This window comes from Tachypleus tridentatus, chromosome 9 (assembly GCF_004210375.1).
Source record: "Tachypleus tridentatus isolate NWPU-2018 chromosome 9, ASM421037v1, whole genome shotgun sequence".
Taxonomy (NCBI): Eukaryota; Metazoa; Arthropoda; class Merostomata; order Xiphosura; family Limulidae; genus Tachypleus; species Tachypleus tridentatus.
The window spans coordinates 160,387,617-160,413,745 of record NC_134833.1 but is presented as its reverse complement, the minus strand read 5'-3'; the positions used below and the strand labels follow the sequence as shown (position 1 = coordinate 160,413,745).

The 26,129-nt window shown below is 34.3% G+C and overlaps 1 long non-coding RNA gene across 2 annotated transcripts in view; it reads left to right on the top strand.

The window, feature by feature from the left end:
* Positions 1–4,422: 4,422 nt before the first annotated feature.
* LOC143226818 (uncharacterized) overlaps positions 4,423–26,129 on the top strand; it is a 66,894-nt gene continuing 45,187 nt past the window's right edge. The window contains exons 1-3 of one of the 2 annotated variants that reach the window (XR_013014757.1): positions 4,492–4,550; positions 5,550–5,613; positions 8,258–8,477. This is a non-coding gene — a long non-coding RNA (uncharacterized LOC143226818). Of the gene's footprint in view, positions 4,551–5,549; positions 5,614–8,257; positions 8,478–26,129 lie in introns of both variants that reach the window. The other variant, XR_013014756.1, reaches the window with a different exon arrangement.

The window sequence follows — 26,129 nt, the reverse complement described above, 5'->3', positions numbered from 1 at the left end:
GTAAGCTAAAAAAGATAATGCAAGTGTAGCTCTGTGACTGCATGTTTACAGCTTTCACGTAATCAGAGATTACCAATTTGTAAATTGAACAGTCCACGTAAGTGGTTGAAAAAATTATCCACCCCATTGGGTGTAAAATATCTACGCCCATGCTATAAAGAATAAAAAAAATTAATTCGAATTCCTTTCCTATTTGGTCAAAATATATTTGTTTGTTAATTAATGTAATTTTCTTTCGTAGTTAAAAGAAACCAAAATTATTAAAAATTACTGAATACAACATTTTGAGAGAACTGTAGTATTCTATTGATATTTTTGTATTATAAAAAATGACATTCCAGAAAAATACAATACTATGTTTAGCTAACTTTTCAAAAAAGTGCGGTATTTTGTTTATCTACCTTTTGTATCATAAAACAGAACATTCCAAGTAAGTGCGGTATTTTGTTTATCTACCTTTTGTCTCATAAAACAGAACATTCCAAGTAAGTGTGGTATTTTGTCTATCTACCTTTTGTCTCATAAAACTAAACATTCCAAGTAAGTGCGGTATTTTGTTTATTTACCCTTTGTATCATAAAACAGAACATTCCAAGTAAGTGCGGTATTTTGTTTATTTACCTTTTGTATCATAAAACAGAACATTCCAAGTAAGTGCGGTATTTTGTTTATCTACCTTTTCTCTTATAAAAACAGTACATTTTAAGAAATTGCAGTGTTTTGTCTATTTACCTTTATCCCCAGTGTCTCAGCGGTATGTCTGCTGACTTACAACGCTAAAAACTGGGTTTGGATAATGATAATATAAAATGCCTATATAAAATCTGTTGTGGAATACGAATGTCCAGTAACACACAACATGCCTCACATCTTTGTAAAACCTGACTTGAGGTTGTTGTTTGTTATTAAATATAAAGCCACACAAGGGGTTATCTGTGCTTTGCCCACTATAGTTTCTGCCATTGTAAGTTCGCAGACATTGCGCTGTGCCACTTGAGTCAACCCAACTAAAAGCAGTACGAATAGCCTACCGAATCCGCGTCTATACAATCGGCTCTTACTTATAGAAAAAAAAAAATTCAACGTCATAATACTAAAAACTACTAAAATAAGACCAAAACCAGAAATAACCTATTTAATGTTGCACAAACACCCGTCGCCTCATGGACCAAGTTCTTTCCTCCCTTAAATCACAATAGTCACAAAACAAACACTCTCTACAAGAACCAACTTGAGAGTTTTACCTTGTGGCTCTACCTACCTTTTTATCAGTTTAATGGCCATAAGAAACAATGGACCAAATATATTCATTAATAATCATGTGTATCTTATTTATATTATTGAATGTGTGGTCATGTTCTCTATTTTACCAATATATTCAATGTTTAGTAATTTTATAGTTTATGTTTTATGTCTATGAACTCTATAAACAAAATATGTTGTAAATTTCTGGTAAGTATAAAGTTAATTACCATGCATATAATTGTATGTGAAATTGTAATATGTAACTGTCCTTTGTGATGCAATAAACTCTCGTTCTGGCTTTGTGTTTTCTTTGGAACGTGATGCGCTGGCCAACATGGGACGGGTCTCTGCTGTTTGGATCTGCTGCTCGTGATCGGTTTATCGATTTCAAGCTTTAAAACACCCCTTGTCAAATCACCATCAAGAAGACAACTCTCCTTCTTCATCGGTTTTCTTCACGCCTGAACCACGAAAAATCAACTTATCAGAGAAACAATCATAAACCCATTAAAATTAATGAAAGCCAGAAGAGGGGGCGAATACAAAATCATTCATTTTTTAGCACGCCCGGTTTTCTGATAAACCTAAAATAACTATCAAGTCTTTTAACTTAGCTTAAAAGAATAAAATAAAAACTGAAGCCCAAACTGGTAGCTACACTGACAGTATTAATAAGAATGTTACAGTAAATATTCAGTTAAATAAGCCACGCATTGTTGTTGTTTTACTCATCATAATACACTAAACTGAACAGAAACTGGTTAACCAGTGAATGGATATTTGCTGTAAAATTCTTACCAACGCTTTAAGTGTAGCTAACACTTTAGTCGCCAATTTTGATTTCATTTTTTCACATCCAAGGTGTTTTTCATAAGATACTAATACAAAGAAACGATGAAAACCTTTGAAGTAAAATTCATATTAACCAGAAGAACTGTTAAACAACCCTAAAGCCAATCTCTACAACAAAACTATTTTACTTGTATCACAATCTCTTAAATAACTAGGACCAAGTAGTAATCAGTTAATGATAGTTTACTTTGATGTTGAGTTCAAATTTAACTGTATTTTGTATCATTATCAATCTAGCATAAATTTTGTTTCTAAACTATTAAACCCAAAGATACAGTAATTGTCATTTGGTATTTTGCCACGTGCCCTACAGTGATTGAGAGTATTTCACAAGTCAATGGTTAAAGTAAATCATGGTTATCACCCTAATAACTGTGATAAAAATAATCACTATACTGGTTATTCTCTCCTGTTTCAGAGTAATCTTCATTATAAATATTACACATACTGGTTCTGTCAGTTTTCTCCTTTTAAGATAACTTAACACAAAATCGTGGTAATGTGTTGTAGTTTTCTTATCTCAGCTAAATATTATTGTTAGCATAAACTTAACCGCTCATCCAACATCCTCCATGCATCGGAGTTCATTGACTATTCTTTGAATAATTTGTACTTAAACACATAATCTTCCTTCAGATTTTTCTCTTCCCTTCAAAAAAGCTGTAAAAATCTTACTGCATACAAAAGAAATAAACACAAAAAGTACTTTTATTGTCATAATTACTTTAAACACACCCATACTTTGAACCCATAATTAAATTATTTATATATTTTTTGAAATGCATAGTTGTTATGTAATATTTTGTTACAAATTCACTTGTACTCATTCACTTCTTTTTCTTTATCAGTAATCAGCATGAACAAACATTTCTGTACAACTATCAATCAGATGATTAGCTATAATAATGCTGTCACACCTAATCCTCTAACAAATACTGACTGAATTAATTTATTTCGGTGTTTCTTAAGTTTATAAAACTTTTAACCTCATTCAGATAAGACAGGAATAAATTATTTATTTGGAAGATTTTACACTTACTTCAATAGCTCTTGGGATTTCATTTCCATGTTGTTCTTTACCGTGTGTGATATCTTTTATGTTTACTAAACACTAAAGTTTTCTGTCGTATGTCACTCCCATATACTAGTCTACTTCACTGATTACATTACAACAGTTTTGATATCAAAGAATTTCTCTTTTATATATACGATTTTTTTTCTCGTGACAATCATCATAAATGTATTAAATAAAAAGTTATAACCTTAATGAATACGTAAACTAAGATATATGGGACAGCTATCATATCTTCTGTGATTATAAATCGGAGTGTAGTCATTATTATTACTTTAATCAGTTCTTTTAAGATACTAATCATCAAATTTTCAGTTAAGTATCTCACGATATCCATCATTACCATTTTAGTCACACGCATCAAAACAATTAATATGACTAGTGAAGTGAAACATATTAATACGCCTATCATGACAATGTTAGTCAAACATCTGCAGAGAACCATCAGGATTATATTAACGAAACAACTTAGGATAACCACCCTAAAGACATTATTTGAATGTTTTAGTTCATATATCACGGCTAAAATAATTAAACAGATTAGGAGAACCACCACAACTACGTTAATCAGGTATCTTGCGATATTTATCATGGATACGTAAAGTAATCGCCGTAGGACAACTACCACAACTATAATCAGATATGTCAAGATATCCCAACAGATTTCTATAGACGTATATTTTAAAGCGTCTTTCATATCTTCCGTGGTTATACATTTACTGGAAGTCGTCATTACTTTAATTAAATGGCATATAGAAGCCATTATTGATGCTACGATTAAAAACCTAAAAACAGCCAGGATTACGATATTCCTCCAACAGTATATTACAAGCAACACAAATACATGAGTTAAACACCCCAGAATAGACATCATTATTATGTCAACTCTAATCTTCCAAAGAACCTTTGTAATTACTTTTAGTAAAATTAATATTTTGAAATATACGCTGCAGTTGTTTTTTTTCACAGAGACTTCGAAACTTGTGCAGTGATAGTTTGGTTTCTAAGAGACGGTGTGTATTGTTAAGTATTTCTAAACTAGCTTACTATATTGTTGGAAAGGACATAAAAGCTGATGAAGTAATAATATTTCTTATTTATCATTATATTAATGGTTTATTCTTATATTTGAGCCTTTCTTCACAGTAGTTTTTCTAACACGTGTGTATCAAATATTATTTTGTACATTTCTTTGCATTTGTTATTATTTAAATCTGTTCATTCTAAATTTCCGATTGAACAAAAATTCTCTCAACGCTCAGGTTGCTTTTTGTCGTTTAAATGCTATCAAATATATATGTATATATATATTAGATGTTAACGCTGACTATCAAATCTGAGTTTTGAGATGCAGGGTGAGAGTGGTCGCTCTTATAAATTTGTGAGTTATTTAATCTTGATATTAAAATTCGAAGTCATTTGGGTTAAATAACAACTAGATATAGTCTGATTTGTAAATAAAAGAAAGATGGTCACAATTTAAATTTAAAATGTGTAGATTTTACAACAAGGCTTAATTTTTAAATAGGCTTAACATTGTAACGGTACTTTAGATAAGCTTGTGATAAATCGCAGAACAGGATAATATATTTTTTTATTAAGTAAATATAATCTAAAATATAGTTTACTAAAACTGTTTTTTTCTTCGTGTTTTATTATTACAGCAAAAATTAGTGAACTCAAGTAACTGTAACGAGCCTATTCTGAAAGTTTTAATATCTTTTGGTGTTTTAAGAAATAACTTTATTACTTCAAGTAAGATCGCTAGTTTAGATCCAGCCTATAAACATAGGTAGATTATAAATCAGACTAAAAATATTTTGTTATTAACCTCACGTATGTTGTCAGTTATACTAATTTATAAAGTTCTATATAGCTAAACTTCATTACGTTATTGTGAAGGAGTAGAGATTAAAAAAAACACAATGTAATTGATTCTTAAATGTTAAGCTCAATAGTAGCTGTTAGCAAAAGATTATGGTAATTAGTATTGATAACTGTAAGGCTGCAAGTATCAGTACAACGGTTAAGACTTGGAGACAAGCGTTCAAAATTTGCCAGATGTAACAAGCACAATGACGGGATTTCATTTGGGAGCTTTGGACTGGCAGGTATTTTGAAGGAAGCTAGTGATGAAGATGTGCAATCTATGTGTAGAATTTGTAAATTGGAGAGTATCCTCATTAAAGAAGAGGCAGGTAAAGTGTGGACTGTGGAGAATGACAGTAAGATTTCAGGAGGAGCTTAAACATTTACATGGAAAAGATATATCAGTTAACATTGACATTCAGAAAGAACACTACTTGACTTAAAAGTTAAGAAATTGATCATGATAATTCTGTTCTGTTGAACAATAAATTCCACGGTTTTACTTCTGCAGTTGAGGAACTGTTGGATGGAAGGAAAGCCAAAGATTGAATTGCAGTGTTCGAAAACTTGTGAAGGTGACTTTTTATGTTCTCTGAATCTGGTTTCCATTTTTCTACTTGTTTCTCCAATATAGAAGTCGTGGCAGTTATCACATTGTATTTTATAAATAATGTTGGTGTGGTGTTTGTCAGTGTAGTTTTTACATAGTATAGACCTCAGTTTTGTGCCTGGTTTTTGAATAAATTTGGTATTAACTAGAATGTCATATTTTGCAACTAGTTTTTGCCAAATGTTGGTTATTTTTTAGGTTGGTTCTAAGGTCCAACATTAGAAATTAAAACATGTTTAGAAGACATAGTCAGAAAACTTGTGATACTTTCCACAGAAAACAACCAACAGAAAGACAACTCTGACAATTTTATTGACATCCAACAGCCAAACTTCCCAAAAAAAATTTAAAATTTAAATTTTCCAGAAACACCTAAAAACAACGTCTTAAACGATTTTTTCAAATAATTTTCTCACAAAACCATCAACATAATTTCACAACAGAAAGCTAAAAACAATCTTACAAAAAGAGACATTAATTCCATTAAAAACCTAAAACAAGACAAAACATAAAAATTCTGAAAGCAGATAAAGGTAACGCTATAGTCATAATGAACATGAATGAATACATTCAAAAAATGAATAACAACCTATCAGACACGAACAAATTTAAACCAATAGACACAAATCTTAACAAAGACACACAAGATGCAACTGAACAAAATACTACTAAAATGAAAAAGCCAACACAGTTTCAAACACTTTATTCCTACATACGCAAGACCGACTCACGCACGCCACAAATATTCGGCATCCCCAAACCTCTTAAACCAGATCATCCAATATGACCAATAACATCCACGTATGAATCGTTTAATTACAATCTTGGTAAATACATAGCATGGGCATTCTCCAAATATGTAACATCAGCCAGCTCATTCATCAAAGTCTCTTTTAATTTCAAGTCTAATCTTAATCAAGTTAATCATAAAGCCTTAATGGCCAGTTTCGATGTTATATCCCTCTTTACAGAAGTTCCAACCACTGAAGCCTGCAAGATAGCCTTAGAACTCTATATCCGAGACCCTAACCCAACTATAGACATTCCCAGCAACCAATTAGCAACCCTCATAGGATTCACCACGATAAAGACAAACTTCATGTTCAACAACCAAAACTATAGACAAACAAATGGCCTAAGCATGGGCAACCCAGTATCACCAGTTCTAGCCAATATTTTTATGACACAAGTTGAAACACAAGCAATTAACACAGCGTTACATCCACCACTATACTGGTACAGATATGTAGATGACACGGTTGCGGGATTCAAATTTACAGAACACATACTTAATTTTTTCAATCACATTAACTCTATACATCCCAACATTAACTTCACATGTGAACAGGAAGAAAGCAATCAAATATTATTTCTTAACCTCAAAATTACAAGAACCGACACGCAATTTAAAACAGAAATCCACCGAAAAATCACCCATACTGGACTATACATTCCTTAGGGCTCAGCGCATGAAACAAAACAAAAACTCAACACACTAACAAACCAAATATGCTCACCAGATAAAATTAATGATGAATTAGACAAAATAAAACAATACTTCATCAACATCAACAAGTTTGCTCCACAAACCGTAGAAAATATTATACGCACACACCTAGACAGAAAGCAAAATCAAGCAACAAAAGTAAATATATCTCACAAATCGAAAAATCACTAAACCATATACTGTTGCATACCATATATTCCCAATATCAGCAGACAAATAACCAATGGCTATGTCTTCTAAACATGTTTTAATTTCTAATGTTGGACCTTAGAACCAACCTAAAAAATAACCAACATTTGGCAAAAACTAGTAACAAATTATGACATTTCAGTTAATACCAAATTTATTCATAAACCAGGCCAAATGTTCATTAGAATGTTAGTCTTGGTGTTTCATTTATGAGTTGGAAATTAAAAAACAAACAAAAACGAAGCTGTTTTAGATCAAACTATTCAAACTGAAATCTCTGTAAAACTGTTAAATATTGTTTATTGTATATATATTAGATATGTCTCATTACAAGTTAAATTGATAGGTAAGAATAAAAGAAAATTATATAAAAAATTAAAATATAATAAAGGACGAAGTAAAATATATGATAAACCTTTTACAGCTCTAACAAATATTCACTGAAAAGCAATAATTTATAGATATTTAATCAAGTAATTTATTGTACAATAAAGAATGAAAACATTAATTTTTGAAACTGTACACAACTAAGAAATGATTGACACTTGTGATAGATAATTTATTCCAAAATATATTCTCTTTCTCAGTGATAAGTTTGTAAAAATTGAATATAATATGTTTTTAAACTTCATCGTTTATTTTAACTGATCTCATGATATTTAATATATTAAAATAAATCTAGTTTTTAATAAGTACTGATGTTTTCCTCGTGAAATATCTTTATTACTTAATTGCTAGCCATGTAATTTGTACATGTTTTTACATTATCACCTCTCGATTTAAGTCCACATTAATTGTTCATATTTAAAGTTCAAAGTATATTTTGCTGTAACTTGTGTTCTCCAGTGATGTTTTGTTATTTAGAGTGATGTGATAAACTGTGTACTAAGTAGTACTACATTTTTACCCTTAGATATACTTTAGTTTTCTGCGACATCTCTAAAACCTCTTGATAATTTTGGTCCATCTAAAAGGAATTCATCTGCGTTTACCGAGAAAGCATGCCCACACCGTGACTTAAATATCATCTACAATAAATGAGCCAAGATGAGTAAAGTTTGAAGGCAATCATATTGGTGACTATATCAGTAATAACACATGAAAAGACTTGTGGCTCTATTAGGAAGTCCCAGGTTTGTAACATCTATTTAAGTAGATACGTTAGCACAGTCTAGGTTAGATTAAAATATTTAAAAACACTGACATACTTTGAAATTCTTGGAAACCCAGGGTGGTACAGCACTTTGCTACAGAATTACAATGATAAAATCATGGTTTTGATTGTCATCAGTGAACATGTCAGATAGCTCGATATGGCTTTATTACAAAATAACACACACACAATGTAATTTAATGTTATAATTAAACACACACAACATAATTTAATGTTATAATAACACACACACAATATAATGTTATAATAATAACACACACAATATAATTTCATGTTGTATAATGTAATAATAACACACACACAATATAATTTCATGTTGTATAATGTTATAATAACACACACACAATATAATTTCATGTTGTATAATGTTATAATAACACACACACAATATAATTTCATGTTGTATAATGTAATAATAACACACACAATATAATTTCATGTTGTATAATGTTATAATAACACACACACACAATATAATTTCATGTTGTATAATGTAATAATAACACACACACAATATAATTTAATGTTATATAATGTTATAATAACACACAATATAATTTCATGTTGTATAATGTAATAATAACACACACACAATATAATTTCATGTTGTATAATGTTATAATAACACACACACAATATAATTTCATGTTGTATAATGTTATAATAACACACACACAATATAATTTCATGTTGTATAATGTTATAATAACACACACACAATATAATTTCATGTTGTATAATGTAATAATAACACACACAATATAATTTCATGTTGTATAATGTTATAATAACACACACACAATATAATTTCATGTTGTATAATGTAATAATAACACACACACAATATAATTTAATGTTATATAATGTTATAATAACACACACACAATATAATTTCATGTTGTATAATGTTATAATAACACACACACAAAATAATTTCATGTTGTATAATGTTATAATAACACACACACAATATAATTTAATGTTATATAATGTTATAATAACACACACACAATATAATTTCATGTTGTTTAATGTTACACTTGCAAAAATATTTATTCCTCGACATATTTTTCAACAAGTTATTCAACAACATTTTTATTTAGATATTTTGTGTTTGATATAAAGTTATTATACCTGATTTTATTTATAAATTAATTTTAAATATTAAGTACATTATCAGTTGCCATGTGTTATATTCAGTTTTATTTTTCTAGTTATATTTATAACTGATGGTTTATGTGTATGTATACATAGGAAGTTATATCATATCACTGTACATACTCTAAAATATCAGTTTTCATACTATTTTCAATAAGAATTTGTATTGTTCATTGCAACCTTCAAAGAGTGAAAATGTTTATAGTGTCTTCTAGTCTTGAAACTCCCACCTACTTTACGTTTCAATGTGATTCAGCTGCGTTGTAGCATGTAAACGTCCAAGAACAACTTATCACTAAAACACACACCACTATCACAGCTAACTTCCTGTTTACTGTAGTACACATTCTTCACTAAAACACACACCGCTATCACAGCTAACTTCCTGTTTACTGTAGTACACATTCTTCACTAAAACACACACCACTATCACAGCTAACTTCCTGTTTACTGTAGTACACATTCTTCACTAAAACACACACCACTATCACAGCTAACTTCCTGTTTACTGTAGTACACATTCTTCACTGAAACACACATCACTATCACAGCTAACATCCTGTTTACTGTAGTACACATTCTTCACTGAAACACACATCACTATCACAGCTAACTTCCTGTTTACTGTAGTACACATTCTTCACTAAAACACACACCACTATCACAGCTAACTTCCTGTTTACTGTAGTACACATTCTTCACTAAAAACACACACCACTATCACAGCTAACTTCCTGTTTACTGTAGTACACATTCTTCACTAAAAACACACACCACTATCACAGCTAACTTCCTGTTTACTGTAGTTCACATTCTTCACTAAAACACACACCACTATCACAGCTAACTTCCTGTTTACTGTAGTGCACGTTCTACACTAAAACACACACCACTATCACAGCTAACTTCCTGTTTACTGTAGTGCACATTCTTCACTAAAACACACACCACTATCACAGCTAACTTCCTGTTTACTGTAGTACACATTCTTCACTAAAACACACACCACTATCACAGCTAACTTCCTGTTTACTGTAGTACACATTCTTCACTAAAACACACACCACTATCACAGCTAACTTCCTGTTTGCTGTAGTGCACATTCTTTTCACTAAACACACACCACTATCACAGCTAACTTCCTGTTTGCTGTAGTAATACATTCTTCACTGAAACACACATCACTATCACAGCTAACTTCCTGTTTACTGTAGTACACATTCTTCACTGAAACACACACCACTATCACAGCTAACTTCCTGTTTACTGTAGTACACATTCTTCACTAAAACACACACCACTGTCACAGCTAACTTCCTGTTTACTGTAGTTCACATTCTTCACTAAAACACACACCACTATCACAGCTAACTTCCTGTTTACTGTAGTACACATTCTTTCACTAAAACACACACCACTATCGCAGCTAACTTCCTGTTTACTGTAGTTCACGTTCTTCACTAAAACACACACCACTATCACAGCTAACTTCCTGTTTACTGTGGTGCACATTCTTCACTAAAACACACACCACTATCACAGCTAACTTCCTATTTGCTGTAGTACACATTCTTCACTAAAACACACACCACTATCACAGCTAACTTCCTGTTTACTGTAGTACACATTCTTCACTAAAACACACACCACTATCACAGCTAACTTCCTGTTTACTGTAGTACACATTCTTCACTGAAACACACATCACTATCACAGCTAACTTCCTGTTTACTGTAGTACACATTCTTCACTAAAACACACACCACTATCACAGCTAACTTCCTGTTTACTGTAGTACACATTCTTCACTGAAACACACATCACTATCACAGCTAACTTCCTATTTACTGTAGTATACATTCTTCACTGAAACACACACCACTATCACAGCTAACTTCCTGTTTACTGTAGTACACAGTCTTCACTGAAACACACACCACTATCACAGCTAACTTCCTGTTTACTGTAGTACACATTCTTCACTGAAACACACACCACTATCACAGCTAACTTCCTATTTACTGTAGTACACATTCTTCACTGAAACACACATCACTATCACAGCTAACTTCCTATTTACTGTAGTACACATTCTTCACTAAAACACACACCACTATCACAGCTAACTTCCTATTTACTGTAGTACACATTCTTAAATTCTGTATTAGACAGAAAAGAAGCACCAGAAGTGTGAGGAGAGTATAGTATCTGTCAGAAAAGAAGCACCAGAAGTGTGAGGAGAGTATAGTATCTGTCAGAAAAGAAGCACCAGAAGTGTTAGGAGAGTATAGTATCTGTCAGAAAAGAAGCACCAGAAGTGTTAGGAGAGTATAGTATCTGTCAGAAAAGAAGCACCAGAAGTGTCAGGAGAGTATAGTATATGACAGAAAAGAAGCACCAGAAGTGTGAGGAGAGTATAGTATCTGACAGAAAAGAAGCACCAGAAGTGTGAGGAGAGTATAGTATCTGTCAGAAAAGAAGCACCAGAAGTGTGAGGAGAGTATAGTATGTCAGAAAAGAAGCACCAGAAGTGTGAGGAGAGTATAGTATCTGTCAGAAAAGAAGCACCAGAAGTGTGAGGAGAGTATAGTATCTGTCAGAAAAGAAGCACCAGAAGTGTGAGGAGAGTATAGTATCTGTCAGAAAAGAAGCACCAGAAGTGTGAAGAGAGTATAGTATCTGACAGAAAAGAAGCACCAGAAGTGTGAGGAGAGTATAGTATCTGTCAGAAAGAAGCACCAGAAGTGTGAGGAGAGTATAGTATCTGACAGAAAAGAAGCAACCAGAAGTGTGAGGAGAGTATAGTATCTGTCAGAAAAGAAGCACCAGAAGTGTGAGGAGAGTATAGTATCTGTCAGAAAAAAGCACCAGAAGTGTCAGGAGAGTATAGTATCTGTCAGAAAAGAAGCACCAGAAGTGTGAGGAGAGTATAGTATCTGACAGAAAAGAAGCACCAGAAGTGTCAGGAGAGTATAGTATCTGACAGAAAAGAAGCACCAGAAGTGTGAGGAGAGTATAGTATCTGACAGAAAAGAAGCACCAGAAGTGTGAGGAGAGTATAGTATCTGACAGAAAAGAAGACCAGAAGTGTGAGGAGAGTATAGTATCTGACAGAAAAGAAGCACCAGAAGTGTGAGGAGAGTATAGTATCTGTCAGAAAAGAAGCACCAGAAGTGTGAGGAGAGTATAGTATCTGTCAGAAAAGAAGCACCAGAAGTGTCAGGAGAGTATAGTATCTGTCAGAAAAGAAGCACCAGAAGTGTGAGGAGAGTATAGTATCTGACAGAAAAGAAGCACCAGAAGTGTGAGGAGAGTATAGTATCTGACAGAAAAGAAGCACCAGAAGTGTGAGGAGAGTATAGTATCTGTCAGAAAAGAAGCACCAGAAGTGTGAGGAGAGTATAGTATCTGTCAGAAAAGAAGCACCAGAAGTGTGAGGAGAGTATAGTATCTGACAGAAAAGAAGCACCAGAAGTGTGAGGAGAGTATAGTATCTGACAGAAAAGAAGCACCAGAAGTGTGAGGAGAGTATAGTATCTGTCAGAAAAGAAGCACCAGAAGTGTGAGGAGAGTATAGTATCTGACAGAAAAGAAGCACCAGAAGTGTGAGGAGAGTATAGTATCTGTCAGAAAGAAGCACCAGAAGTGTGAGGAGAGTATAGTATCTGACAGAAAAGAAGCACCAGAAGTGTGAGGAGAGTATAGTATCTGACAGAAAAGAAGCACCAGAAGTGTGAAGAGAGTATAGTATCTGTCAGAAAAGAAGCACCAGAAGTGTGAGGAGAGTATAGTATCTGTCAGAAAAGAAGCACCAGAAGTGTGAGGAGAGTATAGTATCTGTCAGAAAAGAAGCACCAGAAGTGTGAGGAGAGTATAGTATCTGTCAGAAAAGAAGCACCAGAAGTGTGAGGAGAGTATAGTATCTGTCAGAAAAGAAGCACCAGAAGTGTCAGGAGAGTATAGTATCTGACAGAAAAGAAGCACCAGAAGTGTGAGGAGAGTATAGTATCTGTCAGAAAAGAAGCACCAGAAGTGTGAGGAGAGTATAGTATCTGTCAGAAAAGAAGCACCAGAAGTGTGAGGAGAGTATAGTATCTGTCAGAAAAGAAGCACCAGAAGTGTGAGGAGAGTATAGTATCTGTCAGAAAAGAAGCACCAGAAGTGTGAGGAGAGTATAGTATCTGTCAGAAAAGAAGCACCAGAAGTGTGAGGAGAGTATAGTATCTGTCAGAAAAGAAGCACCAGAAGTGTGAGGAGAGTATAGTATCTGTCAGAAAAGAAGCACCAGAAGTGTCAGGAGAGTATAGTATCTGTCAGAAAAGAAGCACCAGAAGTGTGAGGAGAGTATAGTATCTGTCAGAAAAGAAGCACCAGAAGTGTCAGGAGAGTATAGTATCTGACAGAAAAGAAGCACCAGAAGTGTCAGGAGAGTATAGTATCTGTCAGAAAAGAAGCACCAGAAGTGTCAGGAGAGTATAGTATCTGACAGAAAAGAAGCACCAGAAGTGTCAGGAGAGTATAGTATCTGACAGAAAAGAAGCACCAGAAGTGTCAGGAGAGTATAGTATCTGACAGAAAAGAAGCACCAGAAGTGTGAGGAGAGTATAGTATCTGACAGAAAAGAAGCACCAGAAGTGTCAGGAGAGTATAGTATCTGTCAGAAAAGAAGCACCAGAAGTGTCAGGAGAGTATAGTATCTGACAGAAAAGAAGCACCAGAAGTGTCAGGAGAGTATAGTATCTGACAGAAAAGAAGCACCAGAAGTGTGAAGAGAGTATAGTATCTGTCAGAAAAGAAGCACCAGAAGTGTGAGGAGAGTATAGTATCTGTCAGAAAAAAAGCACCAGAAGTGTGAAGAGAGTATAGTATCTGTCAGAAAAGAAGCACCAGAAGTGTGAGGAGAGTATAGTATCTGACAGAAAAGAAGCACCAGAAGTGTGAGGAGAGTATAGTATCTGACAGAAAAGAAGCACCAGAAGTGTGAGGAGAGTATAGTATCTGTCAGAAAAGAAGCACCAGAAGTGTGAGGAGAGTATAGTATCTGTCAGAAAAGAAGCACCAGAAGTGTGAGGAGAGTATAGTATCTGACAGAAAGAAGCACCAAGTGTGAGGAGAGTATAGTATCTGTCAGAAAAGAAGCACCAGAAGTGTGAGGAGAGTATAGTATCTGTCAGAAAGAAGCACCAGAAGTGTGAGGAGAGTATAGTATCTGTCAGAAAAGAAGCACCAGAAGTGTGAGGAGAGTATAGTATATGACAGAAAAGAAGCACCAGAAGTGTGAGGAGAGTATAGTATCTGTCAGAAAAGAAGCACCAGAAGTGTGAGGAGAGTATAGTATATGACAGAAAAGAAGCACCAGAAGTGTGAGGAGAGTATAGTATCTGTCAGAAAAGAAGCACCAGAAGTGTGAGGAGAGTATAGTATCTGTCAGAAAGAAGAACCAGAAGTGTGAGGAGAGTATAGTATCTGTCAGAAAAGAAGCACCAGAAGTGTGAGGAGAGTATAGTATCTGTCAGAAAAGAAGCACCAGAAGTGTGAGGAGAGTATAGTATCTGACAGAAAGAAGCACCAGAAGTGTGAGGAGAGTATAGTATCTGACAGAAAAGAAGCACCAGAAGTGTGAGGAGAGTATAGTATCTGTCAGAAAAGAAGCACCAGAAGTGTGAGGAGAGTATAGTATCTGTCAGAAAAGAAGCACCAGAAGTGTGAGGAGAGTATAGTATCTGTCAGTCAAAAGAAGCACCAGAAGTGTGAGGAGAGTATAGTATCTGTCAGAAAAGAAGCACCAGAAGTGTGAGGAGAGTATAGTATCTGTCAGAAAAGAAGCACCAGAAGTGTGAGGAGAGTATAGTATCTGTCAGAAAAGAAGCACCAGAAGTGTGAAGAGAGTATAGTATCTGTCAGAAAAGAAGCACCAGAAGTGTGAGGAGAGTATAGTATCTGTCAGAAAAGAAGCACCAGAAGTGTGAGGAGAGTATAGTATCTGTCAGAAAAGAAGCACCAGAAGTGTGAGGAGAGTATAGTATCTGACAGAAAAAAGCACCAGAAGTGTGAGGAGAGTATAGTATCTGTCAGAAAAGAAGCACCAGAAGTGTGAGGAGAGTATAGTATCTGTCAGAAAAGAAGCACCAGAAGTGTGAGGAGAGTATAGTATCTGTCAGAAAAGAAGCACCAGAAGTGTGAGGAGAGTATAGTATCTGTCAGAAAAGAAGCACCAGAAGTGTGAGGAGAGTATAGTATCTGTCAGAAAAGAAGCACCAGAAGTGTGAGGAGAGTATAGTATCTGACAGAAAAGAAGCACCAGAAGTGTGAGGAGAGTATAGTATCTGACAGAAAAGAAGCACCAGAAGTGTGAAGAGAGTATAGTATCTGTCAGAAAAGAAGCACCAGAAGTGTGAGGAGAGTATAGTATCTGACAGAAAAGAAGCACCAGAAGTGTGAGGAGAGTATAGTATCTGACAGAAAAGAAGCACCAGAAGTGTGAGGAGAGTATAGTATCTGACAGAAAAGAAGCACCAGAAGTGTGAGGAGAGTATAGTATCTGTCAGAAAAGAAGCACCAGAAGTGTGAGGAGAGTATAGTATCTGTCAGAAAAGAAGCACCAGAAGTGTGAGGAGAGTATAGTATCTGACAGAAAAGAAGCACCAGAAGTGTGAGGAGAGTATAGTATCTGTCAGAAAAGAAGCACCAGAAGTGTGAGGAGAGTATAGTATCTGTCAGAAAGAAGCACCAGAAGTGTGAGGAGAGTATAGTATCTGTCAGAAAAGAAGCACCAGAAGTGTGAGGAGAGTATAGTATCTGTCAGAAAAGAAGCACCAGAAGTGTGAGGAGAGTATAGTATCTGTCAGAAAAGAAGCACCAGAAGTGTGAGGAGAGTATAGTATCTGTCAGAAAAGAAGCACCAGAAGTGTGAGGAGAGTATAGTATCTGACAGAAAAGAAGCACCAGAAGTGTGAGGAGAGTATAGTATCTGACAGAAAAGAAGCACCAGAAGTGTGAGGTGTCAGAAATATGTTTTCACTGTAAGAAAATATTAACTTTGATTCGATGTCTTACTGAAACTAACAAATGACAGGAATGTCACTGGGGATCTCACATTGACTTTGTTTAGGAACCTAGACAAGCAGTCCTTGGAAAGTGTCCAAAGAATCTGGTTGGAATGTTGTTTTTGTAAGAGGAATAAGGCAGTGAGAAAACACACTAACCAGGTATATTATTCTTCCATCTTGAAAGTTTAGGTCACTAAATTGTATGTAAAAATGAGTATGACATTCTTAACTGTAGATATGCTGTCTGGTTTATCTTATTTACCAATACATCTAGACTGGTCCATCTCTTTTTCCGTACCAGATCTCCCAGGAATAAACCAGCTGGAGAAAGTATGATGAGGGTTCTTTAGTCAACTATTATTATTTGGTTGGTCAAATTCCTTTCTAAAACCAATCCTCTCACAAAATAATCAGTAGGATTTTGTAGATTGTGGAATACTCAGCCAGTTATAATCTTCTCTGATATGGAACAAAGGATATAGGAATGGAAAGTACATGTGCAGCTAGTCCAAAAGTCACATGTAAAGCAAGAGAGTAGCAAAAGTGGGATGATACATTTGCTTTCTAACAGTTAGAGTGGACACCACCTCCCGAATTGTTAGCTCCTTATATAGTTCTGCATTCGAAAGATGCATTTTTAAATGATAGAGATTTACTTTGGTTTTGACATATATTTTTAAGCTTATGAACTTACAAGCTTGTATTACTATTTCTGTCTCTATTGTGAGAGAACTACCTCACATAAGTCAAATCTCAACAGTGGCTAGGTAAAGTTGTTACATCTTGATGACGTGACAGCCTATTTTCATATATTAGTGATTTTCATTATGCAGCCTACAACTTCACTTCCTATGGTTTTAATCTCTTTCATCTCCTGTTTTCAATGGGAAATTTAGCTTGTTTATTTATTTCCATCTATTACTTAAGACTTTGTCAACTTTGTTTCCTCTTCAGGACAGTATTCAGCCATCCTCTCATTATGTGTACATCATTTCTCAGCTATGTTCCATTCTGTATCCTATCTCATTATGTGTACATCATTTCTCAGCTATGTTCCATTCTGTATCCTCTCTCTTCATTTCTCAGCTATGTTTCATTCTGTATCCTCTCTCATCATTTCTCAGCTATGTTCCATTCTGTATCCTCTCTCATCATTTCTCAGCTATGTTCCATTCTGTATCCTCTCTCATTAAGTGTACATCATTTCTCAGCTATGTTCCATTCTGTATCCTCTCTCATTATGTGTACATCATTTCTCAGCTATGTTCCATTCTGTATCCTCTCTCATTATGTGTACATCATTTCTCAGCTATGTTCCATTCTGTATCTTCTCTCATTATGTGTACATCATTTCTCAGCTATGTTCCATTCTGTATCCTCTCTCATTATGTGTACATCATTCCTCAGCTATGTTCCATTCTGTATCCTCTGTCATTATGTGTACATCATTTCTCAGCTATGTTCCATTCTGTATCTTCTGTCATTATGTGTACATCATTTCTCAGCTATGTTCCATTCTGTATCCTCTCTCATTATGTATACATCATTTCTCAGTTATGTTCCATTCTGTATCCTCTCTCATTATGTGTACATCATTCCTCAGCTATGTTCCATTCTGTATCCTCTGTCATTATGTGTACATCATTTCTCAGCTATGTTCCATTCTGTATCTTCTGTCATTATGTGTACATCATTTCTCAGCTATGTTCCATTCTGTATCTTCTCTCATTATGTGTACATCATTTCTCAGTTATGTTCCATTCTGTATCCTCTCTCATTATGTATACATCATTTTTCAGTTATGTTCCATTCTGTATCTTCTCTCGTTATGTGTACATCATTTCTCAGCTATGTTCCATTCTGTATCCTCTCTCGTTATGTGTACATCATTTCTCAGCTATGTTCCATTCTGTATCTTCTCTCCTTATGTGTACATCATTTCTCAGCTATGTTCCATTCTGTATCTTCTCTCATTATGTGTACATCATTTCTCAGCTATATTCATTTCTGTATCCTCTCTCATTATGTGTACATCATTTCTCAGCTATGTTCCATTCTGTATCTTCTCTCAATATGTGTACATCATTTCTCAGTTATGTTCCATTCTGTATCCTCTCTCATTATGTGTACATCATTTCTCAGCTATGTTCCATTCTGTATCCTCTCTCGTTATGTGTACATCATTTCTCAGCTATATTCATTTCTGTATCCTCTCTCATTATGTGTATATCATTTCTCAGCTATGTTCCATTCTGTATCCTCTGTCATTATGTGTACATCATTTCACAGCTATGTTCCATTCTGTATCTTCTCTCATTACGTGTTCATCATTTCACAGCTGTGTTCCATTCTGTATCTTCTCTCATTACGTGTACATCATTTCACAGCTATGTTCCATTCTGTATCCTCTCTCATTATGTGTACATCATTTCTCAGCTTTGTCCCATTCTGTATCTTCTCTCATTATGTGTACATCATTTCTCAGCTATGTTCCATTCTGTATCTTCTCTCATTATGTGTACATCATTTCTCAGCTATGTTCCATTCTGTATTCTCTCTCATTATGTGTACATCATTTCACAGCTGTGTTCCATTCTGTATCCTCTCTCATTATGTGTACATCATTTCTCAGCTATGTCCCATTCTGTATCTTCTCTCATTATGTGTACATCATTTTTCAGCTATGTTCCATTCTGTATCTTCTCTCATTATGTGTACATCATTTCTCAGCCATGTCCCATTCTGTATCCTCTCTCATTATGTGTACATCATTTCTCAGCTTTGTCCCATTCTGTATCTTCTCTCATTATGTGTACATCATTTCTCAGCTATGTTCCATTCTGTATCTTCTCTCATTATGTGTACATCATTTCTCAGCTATGTTCCATTCTGTATTCTCTCTCATTATGTGTACATCATTTCACAGCTGTGTTCCATTCTGTATCCTCTCTCATTATGTGTACATCATTTCTCAGCTATGTCCCATTCTGTATCTTCTCTCATTATGTGTACATCATTTCTCAGCTATGTTCCATTCTGTATCTTCTCTCATTATGTGTACATCATTTCTCAGCTATGTTCCATTCTGTATCTTCTCTCATTATGTGTATATCATTTCTCAGCTATGTTCCATTCTGTATCTTCTCTCATTATGTGTACATCATTTCTCAGCTATGTTCCATTCTGTATCTTCTCTCATTATGTGTATATCATTTCTCAGCTATGTTCCATTCTGTATCTTCTCTCATTATGTGTACATCATTTCTCAGCTATGTTCCATTCTGTATCTTCTCTCATTATGTGTATATCATTTCACAGCTATGTTCGATTCTGTATCTTTACTTTTATCTCATGACACTTCTTAATTCATTTTTCATCACCAGTGATTTTTTGTTTAAACTTTTTTCTGTTTATTATGGTATTGTTTATTAAATCCTGAACTAATGTTGGAAATTTTGAAATGCAAGAGTTTATAATAATTGTCTTAGAAAATCAATGTGTAATAAGTTGTTCTGTAACTGTAGGTATGATTTGTCATCATATCTATATAATTTTAATGTGTGGAAATAAGCAGGTATGTGGATAACTTGGCATAATCCTGAATAAATTAATTTACCATCTGAACTGAAGGATGGGGTATGAAGACCCAAAAAGAGAGGCTTTTCTTTCTTAGATAAATGGTAAATGTATACAGACGTTGAGTATTCAACTGATACAAAGAATCTTGTAGAATAGATAGGGATTGATAGAGAATTTCAGTGAACCTACAGAAATCTTCCATTAATTCAATCATACTCAGTAACATGTATGAAAGTAAGTTTGAGTCAAAGGTATAGGGACTTCCATCATAGACATGACTTTCAAAATAGAAATAACTTCACTATAAGACAGATCAGAAGTGGATCAACCTAAAATAAAAGGAAGAAAATTCAGCCTCGTTGAGAAATGTTTTGAAAATTCTCCTCAGTGAAAAGGGTATTAAAATTCATATGAAATTCAAGATTCATTTTCATCTGGAGTGAATTTTGAAACTTTAGTTAATTAACAACTATGTAATAAAGGAAACACTAACAAACAACATGCAAAACATAAAAGAACAAAAAAGGAAGATTTTAACACATCATCAAATGTAAAGGAGAAGATGGGACCCCCCACCCCTTGTATTATCTCCTGCTGGTTAGTCACCACAGATCTGATTTTGGAAAGTTAACATTTTCTTACATAAGAATTTGTTTCAATTAGATGCTTACCATTTCTGAGAAAGATTCTATCTTCTGTTAGCATCTTCCTTAAGTATTTGTGTGACACTAGTTTTCAGGCAACTCCCACCTAAACTCTTGTAAGTTCTCATGAATTATATTATTGCATAATGATGTTACTGTGCAGTAAAGGCCCTCTCTCTACCAATAGGAGAGTGATGTCAATTCCATGTTTGCTAGTTCCATCTGTACTCATGAATCTTCATTATTGATGAGAAAAGAAGTCCTAAGTACTCAAAACAAAGCATACACATCAGGAAACTTGTGAGTGAAGTGGCTAATAGGTGGAACAGGGTACAGATGGTCTACTATGAGGTACATTGCTCTTAATACATTATAATCTATAAAGCAAATTCACTGGATAGATGTTTATGAGGTCGAGTGTTTAAAAATAAAGAGTTAAAGATCTGGTACTTACTCTATTATTGATATATAAAACCACCATGAAATTGTCAGAATGGATAATAATCAAACCATCCACTAGCATTGGTAAGAAATGTAAACATCTCCGTTTGATAGAATAAAGGTTGAGCACACTAATGTGGAGGAATTGCTTATGCTGGTCCAGATGTCTGAGGTAAGATTGTTGTTCAGAGATGTACCACAACCAGAAAGATAAGCATCTGTGAAGAGGTGTAGGTCTTGTTTGAATTGATTGTGATTTATGACATTAAAACTACTTCATAAGCAGCTGAAGCCTCAAATATTGATCAACATTGATCCATCGATAACTCGACAGTACAAAAAACTAAAATAAATAGTGTATGTCTACATGTAAAATGTAAGTTACTTTTACACGTGAAACTGGTTAATGTCGTCCTTGTGTACAGTGAGCTTACGATATAAATCAGTCAGTTATTACGTTAACTGGAACTTCTTTGTTTGACTTTTTCTGTAAACCTCTACATGAGACCCTATGAGAGAAGAGAGGAGAACAAATATTGGTGTAGACCAGAGGTTCCCAACCTTTTGGCACTCGTGACCCCTTACCTAAAAGTTTGAAACCCATGTGACCCCCTACTTAGGGCTTACTATCAACAGCTTAATTTTTCTTTTATTTTCTGTGAAGGAGAGGGAAAGAAACATCTAAAAAAATATTTAGAAATTCTGTAATTATTTATTAGCAAATTAAATCACATTTGTCCAACCTGAATTCACAAAAAGAACATATATTTCTTAAAATAATATTAACATAGGTTTGAACAGCTATCCAACCCAGCTAGTGAGATGCCTGATGTTGCATTTCAGCAGCAAGCTTTGAAATTCGTGGCCAAGCGTTTGTTAGAGCCAGTCTCATGTCATCTCCAACATCCAATCTGTTCCTATTCTTTGTTTTTATATTGACAAGAGTGGAAAATCCTGCCTCGCACAAGTAGGTAGAAGCAAATGGAACAAGGACACGTAAAGCTATCATGCTGACTTTGGAGTATGACTGATACAAGCGCACCAGAACTGAGTTACGGATTTCACCTTGAAGAGATCACGAGCTGAAGAGTCGTTCCTTAGATCCAGAAATTCATCTTGGATATCATCTGGAATGCTGGATACATCAAGTTCAGTACAAAATGGGTTCCTTACCAGGGCCTCCTGTTGCTGTGATAGCTCAGGGAAGTAACGCTCGACTTCCTTTTCTAGAGACTGAAGATGTTTGGTAATCTCATCCTTGAGGAACTGATCCAGTTGGATCTGAAACTCATCCGTCACTCCACAAAGTTTTTCAAACATAGCAATGTTTCCAAGATTGGTCTTCCGACGCCAGTTCTGCAGTTTGGAAACAAAGGCCCGAAGACTATCTTGAAAAAGGAGAACATGTGTTTCCCTTCCTTGAAGCTTCAAATTGAGCTTGTTCAGCTGGTCAAAAATGTCGGCTAGGTACGCAACCCTTTTATTCCATGCTTCATCTTCGAAGTGAGCTACAAGATCTTTCCTTTCTTGAGTCTCCAGGAATAGCTTTATTTCATCTTTCATTTCAAAGACACGATTAATAACGTTTCCTTTCGACAACCAACGTACTGCTGTGTAGAAGAGAAGGACTTCGTGGTCAGCATTCATGTCTTTGCATAGTTCTTTGAATAGGCGAGTGTTGAGTGTTTGAGTCTTCACATAATTTACAATTTTGATTACAGATTCAAGCACTTCCTGCAAAGAGGCAGGGAGAGTCTTACTGGCGAGAGCATATTGGTGAATCATGCAGTGGATGCCCTTTGCTTGAGATGCTGGCTTCTTCACTCTCGACTGGAATCCTGATTTCGATCCCAGTACAGCCGGTGCCCCATCCGTACAAACCCCTCACACGTTTTCCCATTGAAGATCTTCGTCTTGAAAAAAAGTTGAAACTTTTTCCATGACATCATCAGCTTTTGTTGTGGTTTCAAGTGCACTGCAGAATAAGAATTCGTCTTTGATGTCACCTGAATTAATGTATCTTACGAAGGCAAGCAACTGAGAACATGAACTTACATCTGTTGACTCGTCGAGCTGAAAGGAGAACAAAGGGAAACCCTTGATTTCAGTCAAAACCTGTTCCTTCACATCCATAGACATTTTAGAAATGCGCCTCTGTATAGTATTATTTGACAAGGATACTTGCTGCATCTTCTTTGCACTGGCTTCTCCAAGAATAAGATTTACTGCTTTCATCATGCAGGGTTTAAGAAGTGTTTCTCCAATCGTGTGAGGCTTTTTTTGTTTAGCAATTTCGAATGCAATCTCATATGAAGCTTCCATTACGGCTGCACTCTGCTGCTGAAACGACCCACTTCTATCGATTCTTTGGCTTTTAAGACACCGTTCATGTCGTTTGAAGAAATCCAAACCCTTCTTTGCGTGTTCTGGATGTTTCGTCTCGAGATGACGCTTGAGTTTCATTGACTCTGCACTCAGGACAGCATGGCACAAAACACACTGTGGTTTCTCGATGCCGTCGTTGGCGAGCACAGTGGTGAAGCCAATGTTGAGGTAGCATTCTGAGTATCTGCGCCGTTTAGCCATGGACACAACTCACCTCTACTGCTTACTTATCTCCTTGTTAAAATAAAATAAAAATGTTGAATAATGAACGCTTTGGGATCTGTAGATCTTACACTGACTACTTGTGGGGGGGTGCAGGTAGAGTAATGATGGGATAAGTATTGGGAGGGAAGGGAGCGTGGCCAGTTGCGTCATCCACCAATCAGCAACGGACATGTGACTCACGTGTCGACACCGAGCACACACACACTTATTCACAGCTAAACAGACACACAAGCATACGTACATGCGCGTGCACTCACATACTCGCTACTCAGTAGTACACACATACACATTCACTCACAGGCACGCATACATACACCCATAATATCACCTAATGACATTGAACTAACGTAGCACACGTTTTGCTTTGCACCGAAACAAAAAAAATGTAAGAGCATGAAAATGTAATTGATGAAATAAAATTAATGTTATCCCAAGCTACTTCTAACGAGGCTTCGCAACTCCCCTGCCAAGACTTCGCGACCCCCTGGGGGAACCCCTGGTGTAGACTGTATAAGAAGACTTAGGATATGAACTAAGAACAGTGTTTGTATATAGTGTTAAAGATTGTTGATAATATTTTTATTGAAGAAGGGCTTATTTCTGGATACACAAGACTGCTTAGTGTTGGTTTTATTATTTGGATTTTTTCATGACTTAATATTTAATGATTAAGTTCTTCATAATTATATTGTTAAGTGTTAATAATTTTTTACTTCAGTATTGGTAAAGTGAAAAGACTGATTATGACAACTGTTTCATATGAATCTGGTTCGTTTTCAGTCCTTTTAATGGTGTAATTCAATATTTGAATTTATAGATAAGTAACTTTTCATTCTTTGACATTAAACACTCACTATTCTCTGGTACTTTTCTTACAGTAGTTTTAGCTTTGGTTTTTATTGATATAAAAATGGCTTCACTTTCTGTGTACATGTGTGTTTACTTTTATTTCTCAGGTTTTTAAAGATTGTTTATCTTGTTGAACCACAACATGAATTATGCCTGCTGTTTAAAGTATTAATAATTAAATGTTATTAGAATGATGACATATTGTAACTTTCCAAATCACTGAATAAAATTAACAGCACTATGTGTTCGGACTTATATTGCTAGAAACCGATTTGGATACCCATGGTAGGAAGAGCAAACATATCTCATTGTTTAGTTTTGTGCCTAACTTTAAACAAACTGAACAAAATTCAACTAAAAGCTTTGTATGAATAATTCCTTCAACAATAGATACATTTATAAAACAACACAGAGATATGATACTGATAACTGTTTATTATATCTGTAAAATTATCAGACAGAAACCATTAGTAATTACATTAAAAACAAAATAAGTACTAACACAGCAGAGATATATATCAAAATGTATTTTTTAAAATTATTGGTTTATATAACTGTACATAAACATTATAAAGTTTATTGCCATTATTTGTTTATATAAATGTACATAAACATAAAGTTTATAGCTATTATTTGTTTATATAAATGTACATAAATATTATAAAGTTTATAGACATTATTTGTTTATACAAATGTACATAAACATTATAAAGTGTATAGCCATAATTTGTTTATACAAATGTACATAAATATTATAAAGTTTATAGCCATTATTTGTTTATACAAATGTACATAAATATTATAAAGTTTATAGTCATTATTTGTTTATATAAATGTACATAAACATTATAAAGTTTATAGCCATAATTTGTTTATACAAATGTACATAAATATTATAAAGTTTATAGCCATTATTTGTTTATATAACTGTACATAAACATTATAAAGTTTATAGCTATTATTTGTTTATATAAATGTACATAAATATTATAAAGTTTATAGCCATTATTTGTTTATACAAATGTACATAAATATTATAAAGTTTATAGTCATTATTTGTTTATATAACTGTACATAAACATTATAAAGTTTATAGCTATTATTTGTTTATATAAATGTACATAAATATTACAAAGTTTATAGCTATTATTTGTTTATACAAATGTACATAAATATTATAAAGTTTATAGTCATTATTTGTTTATATAACTGTACATAAACATTATAAAGTTTATAGTCATTATTTTTTATATAAATGTACATAAATATTATAAAGTTTAT